General features: G+C 47.9%; 1 protein-coding gene and 1 pseudogene across 2 annotated transcripts in view; one reads left to right on the top strand and one right to left on the bottom strand.

Moving 5' to 3' along the window:
• The window catches only part of Tspan5 (tetraspanin 5), a 167678-nt gene that overhangs the window by 76674 nt on the left and 77625 nt on the right, over window positions 1-13379 (bottom strand). The window lies entirely within an intron of this gene.
• On the top strand, window positions 4845-4939 carry LOC130890312 (U6 spliceosomal RNA; annotated as a pseudogene).

Below are 13379 nucleotides of genomic sequence, written 5' to 3'. Positions count from 1 at the left end.
AGGCAGCAAGGCTTCTCTAACATCTTGACAACAAACTCAAAATGCTAATTTCTTCCCTGTGGCATTGGGTACAGGAGGGTGAACAGTTTGCTTAGGATCTTGACAATGTAGGCCCTGGAAATACTCACACTTTAGTAAAAAAAAAAAAAAAGACACAGAATAGAATGAGCCAAGAAAAGGAACCCACCTCCCCACTAGAATGGAACAGCAGAATCCTAACCTAAGGCTCTGCCCTCTTTCTGGCTTATATGATCCGTTCCCAGAATATATCTATGTATCACATGTGTACACACACAGCACAGATGGAACATCTCAGTAGAATTTCAGACGAAGGGGGACAATGTCTCTTTGTTAGTGTCTGCAGTAAAATGGTGGGGATGAGGCAAAGCCACCAGCCTGAACTCTCCCTTTCCAACCTTCCAAACCTGGACATCTCAAAGAGTAACTTTAAATATATAAGCAGCTAAACAGTACTATGTAGTCAAGATGGATGCTTCAGCTAACTGTTCCGGGCTCTTTCCAGTGGTAGTGTTGTCTAGTATGTACTGGGTCTGGGCTTCAAATCACAACACCAGGAAAAGAAAACAAACAAACCAAAGAGCCCACACACTGTAGTCTACTGAGGCAATTTCATTACGAGGGGGGAACGTGGGTGTTCAGCTTTATTCATCTGTCTTTCTGCAAGAAGGGAAATTTATCAACGAGTAAGCACGGGATAATAAATTAGCGACTCGGAGGCCCCAGAGGGTTTATAATCCTTTAAATATACAAAAATATTAAGTATGCACTCTATTTTCTTGAACGCTGTTTTAGGGCAGCTTTTTTTCAAGCCTTTTACTGACATTAGGCTCTGGTTTTTGCCTGAAACACGTTCATAAGCAGTAGCTGGAAAGACCTCACGACACGGGGAGATTCCTGATGCTCTTCGCATCTGCAAACACGGCAAACACCAAGACAACATCTTCAGGCCTGTGTCCCCAGAGTCGGGACAGTCAGACTGTCTTCACGCTATCTCTACACTTGGTAGAAAGCAGAAGTTTGAATCAGCCAACTATCCCGGCCAATAGACAACCAACAAGCACTTCATCTTTCCTCAGTGTAGCAGGACCTCTCTGAATCTGAGTTGTTCTGTTTCCCCCTCCGGAGAGGTTACTTCCCTGTGGAATCTCCAACAACACACACCTGAGTCATTTCCCACAGAACAAGCTTTCACCTTAAGCTATTTTTTGCCATTTCTATCCATAACACCCTAACATAAAAATACAGTTTTACTAAGTGGGAGCATTTCTCCCTTCTCTCCCAAGCGGACTTCCAGATTGAGTCCTATTGTCCCTCAAGGACTAGCATTCCACCCAAACAAGACAAGCCGTTAGCTCAGCATCTAATGACAAACGTCTCTTTCTTCCAGTTCCCCCAGTGGCGTTATTATTAGCAATGAAGAGGCTGCTTTGCCCATAAGCAGAGTTTTTCAAAGGTTACAGCAAAGCAGAGATTTTATTTTCTCGACATTTACCTCCATGATCTGCAAAATATTTCACCTTCATTATTGTAATTTCCTCTGAGTAATACATTTACTTACAAGACGACCTCGAAGTATGCTATTAACTTGTTCTTTCGTGCCACAAACAAGCAGGGCAGAGAAATATCATTGGATGAGGTACGGAACGGATGCACATTTGAGGACGGCAAGGGTCTACCCACCAAAAGCAGCAGGTATCCGTGACCTACCTATGACAAGGGCTGGGCAGCAAGGATTTCATGACACACAGATGACAAATGCTACCATTGAAAAGTTCAAGCATCCTTGAAGACAAGTGTCAGATATGATTCTAGGCTCAGCATCAAACCAACGAATCTTGTCTGCTTGCGTCAAGCTCTGGCCAGGTAGATAAAAATAAAACCATGTAACAGAATGTTAGCCATAGCGGCACTTAGGAAAAGGCAGTGTAATGGGGTAGGGGGTTCGGAAAACTCTCTGATGAGACAGGGTTTAGAACACATGACAGTGCAAACCCTGCAAATGCTTTCGTGTGATGACGGGAATGTTCTGAAAACACAGGTTGGAACTAGTTCAACGGGATGTGTGGCTGAGCTGGCTACCAAACTGTTTTCCTCCTTTGGAGGTATCCAGCGAGCCATGCCTCAGCTCCTCTGGGAGTCTGAATGTCCTTGTGACTGTCGTTGTTAACGGACTGCAAGGGGCACAGGGTGAGAAGACACAGATCTACTCCATCGCCTCTCCTTCCTCTTCTACAGAAAACAGCGCAATACCGCTGACAGAAACACAAGAGAAGGGCCTGGGTCCCCCAGGCACTGCACGGAAGACAGCCCTTCTACTGATGAAGTGGGCAGCAGGGCGGAAGCAGAATGGGCTCCCTTGAGACAGCGGTCGGGTCTTTTCAACAGTCACAGCTCCAGAATCTGGCTAAATGCAGTTACAATCGGCATTTACTCGGTAATGCTACTGGAGCAGTGACAAGCAGACAGACCTGTCAATAGGAAACAGGGGAAGGGCAGGGAACGCAAGAGCGCATGAAAAGGACTCTTTTTTAAGTCAGCAGTCTTACTGAAGACAAATGGACTAGCATTTAGAACTTGAATGAACATAAGCTATGTTGACAGCCTGCTGAAGTCCACAGACAGAGCCTGGCTGAGGTCATGGCTCAGTGGATTATAAAAACGGAGTCCAAGACATCCCCCTGGTAAAGGTTTCTTATTAAAAGTCACATCATAGTTTTACTGTCACCCAGCGCAAATGACACGAAATCAACATACATGCGCAAGCTGTCAGGGTGTGCGGCTGCCACCAGTCAGGGGACACAAGAAGTACGCCATCCTTCAGTAGACCTAGTCCCAACTACTGACCGTTTGTTTCTATCTGCACATTATCCTCAGGGAACCAGTGGTAAAGGCTTGTTTCCAGTAAACCAGCAATGAGAGTTCACACGACCAAATTACACTAGAACCCACCTGAACAGGGGTTTCCTTGGATTTTCCCTTTTCATGCAAATTCCTGCCTGAGCACAATTGTCAAAGCGTATGTATGAGAAGCTTGGCTAGATGACAGGCTCTTTTTAAGAATGGAGTAAGCCACTTAGAAGCAACAAGTACTGGGGGATCTATTCCTAGCAGGAAAGGAAGAAGACACCTTTGAGGAATGGTAACCCCAAGACTCTCACACTGCCTTGAAGCATTTATGCATGACCAACATCACTGGGACTACTCTGGGTACTGGGGGATTAAAAGGCAGCCCAAGGGCCAGACTCTCAATGAGTCAGATCTAAATGACAAACTGCAAAGACATAAACATGGAGCATTAATTCTACAGGGTCAGGACACCATCTCCCCAGGCCTGACCTGAAATTCCAGCAGACTCTGCATGGGCAGATCCCCAGGCAAAATGGAGAAGAGCATTTGAGTTCAGGGGCCTAAAACAGTCCGGCCCCCAAAGGTGGCTGTTTCTATCCATGAAGGACAATGACTCACTTTGTCCACTGCCGACTCTTTCAGCCTAGACCAGGCCCTGAGCTCAGCAGACAGGGAATGAATGTTCAGAGACTGGGGGAGAATGGAAGAAATCAGACTGGAGAGACACAGAGACCACAGGGCAACAGAGGACACCACATCCTCCACCAGGGAACAATGAGGGTAGATTTGTCCTTTTCTTCCTATTAAAATATTTTTGTGTTTTGTGTGCGTGCGTGCGTGCAAATGCCAACAAAGGCAAGGAGAGGGTATCAACCCCGGGGAGAAAGAGACAGAGCAGTTATGAGCCATCTGACGCGGTGCGGAGACCTGAACATGGGTCCCTTAGAAAAGCAGCAAACCACAGTCCCTGTCGCTAACTCCTCCTTTCCTTTCTTTCTCCTCCTCCTTCCTCCTCGTCCCCACCCTCCTCTTCCTTTTTGGATTTTCCAAATAGGGTTTCTCTGTGTAGCCTTGGCTGTCCCGAAATTCTCTCTGTAGACCAGGCTGACCTCGAACTCAGAGATCTCCCCGTCTCTGCCTCCCAAGTGCTGGGATTAAAGGTGTGCAACCTCCACTGTCCAGCCAGGTCTCTTCTTTTCAAGAACTGTGTTGAAGGAGCTCGGTGCCCAGAAAGGGGCAGCACTTAGGGTTTGATGCCTTCATCCCCATAAAAAACAGGACAAAGGTGAAACAGGACAAAGGAAAGGTGGAATGGCCATCATAGGGTTTAAGAACCATGTGGGGAGAATTCAGTGTGTGCGTTGTGTATGTGTGTCGGCCCCAGCACACATGCATGTGGGCATGTTTCATATTTGTAAATATGTAACAGGAGCTTCTGAGATGATTCCTAATTTTAAGGAAAGTCAGGTTTAGAGTAAACAATACACTTCAATTGTGTCACAGCTGAGATACTTACAAGGAAATTCTCAAGAGGTAGTTAGAACCACGATGCCCCAGAGAAGGTCCTGGTGGTAAAGGAAACTGCCCACAGACACTACTCATGGCTGTCAAAGCTGTGCACTGCACAGCTCCCAGGGCTCCAGCTTACTGGGATCATTGGAATTGTGTTTGGCTATAGCATATTTCTGGCCAACAAACATATTATATCTTGAGGGGTGAATGAATGAATGAATGAAGGTTTATTGCCCTGGCAATGCTGAAGCACACATAGGCAGCCCGTATATGACAGTTGTGTTGAATTTGCCCATATTGGGTTTCACAGCCTAAGCTGATGAGGGCAACCGACCAGGTCTCTTCCTCAAGAGGGCACCATATCTCATTGCACATGGTTGTGAGCCAGCATGTGGTTGCTGGGAATTGAACTCAGGACCTTTGGAAGAGTAGCAAGTGCTCTTAGCCGCTGAGCCATCTCTCCAGCTCGCTTTGGCAACACATATACAAAAATTGGAACCATACAGGGAAGATTAACATGACCCCTGTGCAAGCATGACATGAAGCGGTCCAAGCACTAAGAGGCAGAGAAAGGTAGATCTCTGTGTTCCAGGCCAGCCAGAGCTACATAGCAAGAGCTGTCTGAATCACTCAGTTAATTAAAAAGCATTAATCTTGAGGGATGCCTCTTGCTACTTCACCATAATCATTTCCAGGTGACAGGTTTGCCAAAAGAGAAGCCAGAAGAGCAGAGAGGAGACTTGGGAAGGAGAAGGCGAGAAGGTAGGTGACAAAGCAGAGGGATACACAGCAAGTCTACTTTTGTGTAGGTCTCATTTAAAAAAAGTTTAGGACCATTTAAGGTTCCCACAACTTTAATAAGCTCTTAAATGGTCTTAACAGCATCTGTGAGGTCAGCAAAGGTAGCGTTTCTGCCTCTCCACACGAGCCTAGTGCTCTTCTGGCTGGGAGAATGCAGAGTTCCACTTCTTATCTGTGGGTACCCAACCCCCTTTACACATTATGACATAACACTGTCATCTCATGGCTACTGGAGCATAGGTACCTTACCGTTGGCTAGACCACTGAAGAAAGGGTCTCCCGCCCTCATCAACCATGAACTACGTCTAAATCCTCAGGGACGGGTGGGGCATCATGAGACCTCCTCCACCTCACCCCCATTCCGTGGCAGAGTGCCAGCACAGCTTCAGCAGGTAGTCAGAGCCACTCTGAGCTCGAGTAATGTAAGTGATTTTCTATGAAGCAAATTCTGTCATTTCTATCAAATGTTTGCCCCAAAGACAGTCTTTAGGAAGAAACCTATTATTTCCAAGATCATATAAATAATAGCAATGTCCATCAACGACCACAAACTATAAACAGAGCCGCTTTGATCATTGTTCTTCAGCATGTTAATATGTGCATATTAATATTCTGCCAGCTAAGACTAATGAAGAGCTCCAACAGAATGAAGTGAGATCAGAAGCTAACAGAGGTGAGTCGACCTCGCTGGGTCCTCATGGCTTAAAATGTATTCTTGCCTCCCATTCCTGACCCCGGCTGCCATTCATGCCCATTCTCAAAATCTTAATGAGGGCAAATGACTTTCACACGTTTATTAATGAGGCGTCTAGTTTAACTTTGTCTTTTGCTCAGATCCTGACATGACATTAACGGTGTTTTAAAATCGTACGGCTCTTTAATTTATTATGATCACCCCGCTAAATACAACGACGATGTTTCTCTCAAGAGCCTCAGGCCAGCATGCTCTCGCCTTCCCTGGAAAAAGACACGGGTTATGTCTGCCTCAGCCCATCACCCCCAATCCCGCAGCCTTTCTGTCCTCATGCTGGATGGGGAGAGACTGGGCTCTATCTGCCCTACGTGTCAGCAGCCCTGGAAGCGTGACAATGGCTGAATGAATTTTCATGGGACATAAATCACTCGTTCACTACATGCCACCTTCCAGAGCTGCTTCTCATGAACCCCAGAGCCGGCACAATATGGCTCGCCACATCCTCTGTGACAGTTGTGAGCAAGGGGACCGTTTGCGTGAGGAGATAAATGGTGTTTTCCTTTTTGAGACACATTTTTCCTGCTCCCCGCATGACGAAATTTATTTTATTAAAATCACAGTCACATCCAATTCCCACACGTCGGTTAAAATTTCAAATACGCTCTCATGCTTCATGAACCCGTGGAGTGTTTCAGTAAGACTCTTAAGATCATACTTAGCTGATCACTGCTTAAAGAGACTCCGAGTGTTTCAGCTTGCCTGCTGTCAGGATTTACACACAAACTTCTGAGCAACTTTTGAGCCTCTCTCGGGGAAGAATGCCTATGAAGATTTGAGGTCAGACATGGTAACAAAGGCCTATAATCCCAGTGCCCAGGGAGTTGAGGCAGGAGGATCATAAGTTCAAGGCTAGCCTGGACTATCTAGTGAGACCCTGTGAACACACATTTGCTGACTGGGAAATTCTATATAGATCTCTCACATTGATTCAATACCCTTGAAAGTCATTCACTGAGAGAATCATGATCAAGACACTTGATGCCGAGACACCATCCACTCTGATTCTGCTGCTCCCTCCATAGCCAGCTGTACTTTCAAGTAGGAATTCGCAGTGCTTCTTCTCCAAAGCTAATATATTGTATCTTCTACCACACGCAGCCGAGTTCCCCGGCGGCTATGTGAAAAATGGCGCGTGCAGCGGTCCCAGCCAAGAAAGCCTGAGACGGGTTAGGCTGGGCCTCGTGCTCATCTCTCAGCGGCCCAGGACAAACACTCACCTGTGTGTCCCGTGAAGACAGGAGCAACGCTGCCAGGCAGCCAGCTGTCTGCGAGCTCTATGCCCTGGGCTCTCAGGGAACTCCTGAAAGTTAGCGAGCCTCGGCGGCCAAAAGGAAACAGGAAACATGGGACGGGGCGGGGGTGGGGGTGGGGGCAGCACTCTGGTTTTTAGTGAGAAGAGAGGGAAAAGGTGAGAAAGCCTACAGGTCCAGGGGGCTGGCTCAGTGAATAAGAGCACTCACTGCCCGAGTATGGCAAACTGAGTTCAATCTCCAGTACCCACAACACGGTAAAAAAGGAGAAAACCAGATCCTGCACGCTGACCTCTGACCTCCACAGCCTTGCTGCCGTCCTGTAGATAAATGTAAAAGAAGTATCAGCCTCACTCCGGCTCCTGAAATCCATGCTTGGAATTCTAAACTCTTTCTAGGGTCAGGAAGAACTCGAGGAACCACTGGAGCCGACTTGGGGTGCTAACCAGGCTCCATGCAGAGCGGGTCCTGCATTTTCCCATAGTGGCTGACCATGGTGGTGAAGTAGGAGTGGGTGTCGGCCAAAACAAGCCTCATGGGAGAATAGCATGCTTAAAGAACAGACCTTGCGGAGGAAGGAGGCAGCGGTAGGGACAGGGACGCATGCCACAACCAGAGGCCAGAGCACATGGTTTCCATGTCAAGCTGGAGCCCAGCTGCGGCAGCCCTGTGAAAGATGCCATAGAGGAGGAGGTGAAGGCCAGAGCCAGTGGAGAGGGTGACAAATTGGAGCTCTGGTGCCACAAGCAGCAGCTTGTTTCCTCCTGGGAGCTGAGGATGCTAGAGGCTTTTACAGGGGGAGCCCAGCTGCTGGGAGGCAGGCGGGTGGCATGTGGGCACTGCACCTTACTATCAAAGACCGGAATTCTGCTGCCACCAGTCCAGCAGGGATACGGTGACTCACACCAAGACGCTGGACTCAGGACCGGCGGGAGGACCTGCCTTGGACAGGGGCAGAGCACGTTGGATGGGAGAGTCAAGCCCAAGGAATGTATTTCCTGCAGACCAATAATGCTGGCTTGGCTTCCAGCAGAGGTAGCGATGGCTGCAGAGAACTGCTGTGCAAACAGCCGCCTGCAGCCTGCACCAAGTGCAGGGGACCTGTGGGCTGGGGCAGAAGCAAAGTTGCCCCAGGGGCTCACCAACAGACCCTTGTAAAGGAGTGGCTGGCAAATGATTTGTGTTTAGCATAAATCTGTCCCCTGTGAGTCTCTCCGCTCCCAGCCCAAAAATTCAACAAGGATCAGATGAGCCTCTGTTCACTCATCAGGCTCATAAAGGGGCAGGGGAATGAATGATAGTCCCACTGCCGGGATGTCCACCAACCAATGAATGGAAAAGGAAAATATGGCACACATAAACAATGGAATTTTACGCAGTCACAAAGAAAAGAAAATGATAAATATGAAATAAAATGGATGGAACTGGAAATTATAATACTAAATGCTGCAATTCACGCTCAGAAAGACAAAAACATGTTCTCGTGCAGATCCTAGCTTCCCGTGCATGCGTGCGTGTCCGTGCATGCATGTGTGTATGTGTGTGTGTGTGTGCGTGCATGTGTGTGTGTGTGTGTAGATAGAAGCCAGGAAACTAGAAAGAGGCCCAGGAGGGTGGAAAAGCAGCTTAAGAGGAAGAGGTGGGGGAGGGTAATAGAACACATGCTATTTAGGGGGACAGGGAGATGGAGAAAGGAGGGCAACCAAAACTAATTATATATGGAAATTCCATAAGTAATCCTGTTACTTTGAATGCTCTGTTTAATGGTGAAGGGTATTCCTGGTCTTCAAGGGGCTTAGCACCACTCAGGCCACTGAGGGGGCCTCTGACAGTGGATAGTCAGCCATCAATTAAACAGCACAAACCAGCACTGTTTATAGCAAACACACATGGAGAACAGAAGAAAACATTCTGAAGAAATTGGGCATGCCCACTGCCACCAAGGTGCAATATTAAAGAAGAGTCATGTATTACACAATAATGTTTCTGTCCGCTGGACAAATATACAAGAGTGGTCCCCGAGTCCACTGTCTGTGATAAAAATGCAGTCATCTTGGTTTAGGTAAGTGCACCATGTTCAAACAACAGTGAAATCACCTAACCATTTCTCAGAGCATACCCACACTGGTAGAGACACCTGACTATATATCAAAGAAGTTTGAATGGTAGTCCATGTGTTAGGAAAGGTGGGGGAAGGGGGGATCTGTTTACAAAGAAACTGTCTATAGACTCATCTAGAAACCTCATGACTTTCGTTTTGCAATGAGCCAGAGTTTATCCAACTTATGCCAAGCAACACAGCATGGCTGTTGGACCATAAAGACAGGTCTTGCTTCTAGTACCTCCTTGAGAACCTTAGGAGTTCAGAGCTGACAGGCAGGAGAAGGCACCGCCTGCAAGAAGCTTGGAAAAGCAGGTAGGGTGTGTCTGAGAGACAGAGATGCAGAAACAAGCTGGACTCATCCCAGGAAGACAGAGGGGTCGATGGAGACTCTAGCAGGTGCACTAGAGGGCACTGGACATTCAGAGCAAAGAAAAAGGAGGCCGGGGTGTTCTGTCCAGCCCTGTGCTTCACTGTTCACCTGAAATGCAGGTATAACCATACAGCATTGTATCTGAAGGGTTTGAGACCAAATGTGGTTTGGACTTGGGGAGCTCTTTTGGATTCTGGAATATTTGCATAGACTTTATAGATTTAACATCTCTAACCTGAAAATCCAAAGCACCTCAGATTTCAATGTGATGACAAGAAATGTCCTTGTTTAAGGGGACTACATGAAAAGTGTATGCAAACTTCTTGGGCTGCAAGATGAAGCCGGGACGTAGGGAGCATCCCACACAGATACGGAAAGGGATCCCCTGCCCCTTTCTTTGGAGATGGTCCAGATGGGATTGTAGAGCTCCAGACACTTCAGCGGAAACACACTGGCGGATTAAGATAGGAGCGTAACCTCAGCCTCTTAGTTACAGGGAGAAGAGCAGAAAAGCAGGCTGGCTGGCTCGGAAAGACTGACCAGGGATCTTGAAAATGGGCAAAGAAAAGTCGAGTACCGTCTCTGGGAGTCTGGCCTTAAAAGGCTTTTAAAGGAAAGAAGATGGGGGCAGGGGCACAGTGGGGCTTTGAAATGAGGAAAACAATCCTGCTTTCAGAGTTGAACTTTAAGAACCAGATGTGTAATAACCCCCCTCGACACACACACACACCTCCCCACAAGGCCCATAAACTTAAAAGTTCCAAGTCTAGGACTGAAAACATCAGTCAGAAGGAGCCTGGCCTGACTTGAAACTGGATATGCAAAGCAAATATTCAAAGAGAACAGCAATGGCCTTGAGCTCAGACCAGCATGCACAGCAAAAGGGTCGTGAGCAATGTTAGGGCCCACGGTGGACAAAGACACAGCAGCTTTAGGTGTGTCTGTACTCAGCTTACTGTAGTCACCGCATTCAGTGCCCATGATCATGATGGAGACGCCAGGAACTTAACCGGATACCATCTGACACTGGACTTCTCTGTTTTTATTCCACGTGGGTCAACCAAGCATCTGACTATGATTTGAGTCCCCGTGGGGCCTGGCTAACAGGAGAAGAATGGGTACTGGCCGTTCCCACACCAGGAATCGCGGGCCACCGAAGGGAACTAGAAACAGCTTGAGCCTGGCTTAAGTCTTAGGCTCTGATCTGGTTGTACGCAGCCACTTCCTGGGCGGGCTATCAAGATGGAGAAAGCAGCCTTTTTTATTTCAGGGTGGAGCTGGGCAGAGGGGCAGGAGGCACCAAGGACATTTGCTGAAGCACTGCCTGCAGGGACACCTTAACGGCAGGCAGAGATGACAGAAGTGAAGGGCCCTTAGGAAACTAGCGACAGCCAGGGAGCTCTACAGGCACAGATGGAAGGTGACCGGAAGTAGACTTTAGGGCAGTGGCCGTGGGAATAGGAGAAAACACAAGAGGAGCCTTAGGGGACTGTGTTGGTTAATTTCTTCTTGCTGTGACCAAAATCCCTGGCAAAGCGACTTAAGAGAAGGCTTTCTTTGGCTCACAGAGGGCACCATCCGTGATGGGTGGGATGGGAGAGGACAGGACAGCGGCCGTGGGAGTGAGGCAGTCGGTCATGGTGCATACACCCCAGGAAGCAGAGCGAGAGGACCAGGACCACCAGTGCTCAGTTGGGTTTCTTCTTTTCATTCAGTTCAAGGCCCCATCCCATAAAATAGTTCTGTCCACACTGACGGCAATTCTTCCTACTTCACTTCTCATCTAGAAAATCCTTGTCGACGAGCCACGAGACCCTAACAAGCTGACGAGCAGTATCAGGCATTGTGGGGGGGAAGGACATGCAAAGACGGCTTTAGGGCTTTCTACTCCAGGGACTCAGAACAAGTCACCATCTACGTGACAAGGAAGGTCTGCCGAACTTGGATTTGATTTGCATGGCTCGTGTGAGAGGCCAGCACGTTGCTGCCGAATCCAGCGGCTTGCGGAAACCAGGCGGGCATTCTAAAAGCTGCTCGTCACTCCTTTCACTCCACGGTTTCTACAGCAGGTCTCACTGGGATCCTATGTTCAGGAACTTACAGCATAGCGGGGCCCACAGGACAACTCACTGTTTCAGTAAGCAAGGCAAGCGCTATGGCAGGAGCACACACAACGCCCAGCAAATGATGAACGCTGTGGGGGACAGAACCAAGCTGCTCAGCCAAAAGATTTAGCTTAACGTTGGGGAGAAAAATCGATGCCATTTCTTTCATCTTTTTGAGGTGTGTGTATGTGTATGCGAGATAGGTGTAATGTATATATGTGTACATGTGTTTGCGTGCAAGCGTATGGGTGTGCACATGCCACAGGGCATGCGGGGAGGTCAGAGGACAACGCCGAGTGTCTGTCCGCACCTGTCATCTCATTTGAGACGGTCTCTTGTCTACCACTGTGTATGCAAGGTTGGCTGGCCTGAATGCTTCTGGGGACCCTATTTCTGCCTCCCAGCTCCCTGTGGGGATGGGGGGGTTAATTTCACACTTGACCTGGGTTCCACCTCAGGTCCTCCTGTTTGAACAGCGAGTACTGAGCCAATTTTATTTACTTATTACTTATTATTTAGCGGGTGTGTAGGCACATATGAGTATGTGTCTATGTGTAGTGTGTGGGGGTGTACTGTGGTGTGTGTGTGTGTTTATGCATAGTGTGTGGGCACACGCACATGCGTGCATGTGTAGTGTGGGGTGTATGTGTACTCTGTGTGTGTCTGTGTGTGTGTGTGTGTACCAGAGTGTATGTGTACCTTCAGATGTAAGAACGAGGGTGCTGGATTCTCTGGAACTGGGGTTAAAGGTGATTGTGAGCACCATGGTGCGCTGGGAATCAAACCCCAGTCCTCTCCGAGAACAGTAAGGACTCCTAACCTCTGAGCTACCTCGGCAGCCCATCTGTTTGAAGTTTTAAACCCACTGAAATGGCTATTTTTCTATTAGCTATCAATAGTACCTTAACTTTATGTCCCTTTGTCATAGGGGTGGTGACAAAGAAGTGTCAAGAGGTCTAGAAAATCTGGTCTAGTCGGCTTGATTGCAGGAACACACGGGAAACTCCTGATGATAAAACAGAAGTGCATGCCAGACCAGAGGCAGCACGAGGGAAGGCAAATGGTGAGTGTTTGAGGGCCAAAACGCGAACCCTGGGGCATTGCCCACACAAGGACCACACATCCATTCGGTTCATCAGCTGATGCGCTAAATTCCCATTCATTGAAATTTTAAGACAATTCCAGGGCATGGCTATCTCGTGTCCAAATGACCTTTCCGAGAGTAAGGTCAAGTGTTCAGATGACAGAGAGCACAGTAGGATTGCCAAAAATTATGAATTCTAGATAGAGAGGAATCTCCCTCAATGGCTGGATAGGACCAACAGGAGGGGAAAATATAGCTGAGAATACTGCTTGGTGGATATTTTAAAAAATTCAGACAAACAGCAAGAGGCAGAAATACAGTCTTGATTGGAAAGCTATGTCTAGCCTACATCTTTTCCCCTCAACCTCATTTTCCGCTTGCCTCTGTATGATTTCCCTGCTGTCTTTGCAGAGGACTTGAAGATCAGAGAGCAAATATCTCAACCACATTCCCTGTACTCTTGGTCTCTGGTAGACCGTACTTGTGAGCCCACACTGAAGGCTAACACAGGTCTTCCATAAACACTGTCTT

This window comes from Chionomys nivalis, chromosome 18, assembly GCF_950005125.1.
Source record: "Chionomys nivalis chromosome 18, mChiNiv1.1, whole genome shotgun sequence".
Taxonomy (NCBI): Eukaryota; Metazoa; Chordata; class Mammalia; order Rodentia; family Cricetidae; genus Chionomys; species Chionomys nivalis.
Note: the sequence above shows the minus strand (reverse complement) of the source record. Positions and strands in the feature narration are given on the sequence as shown.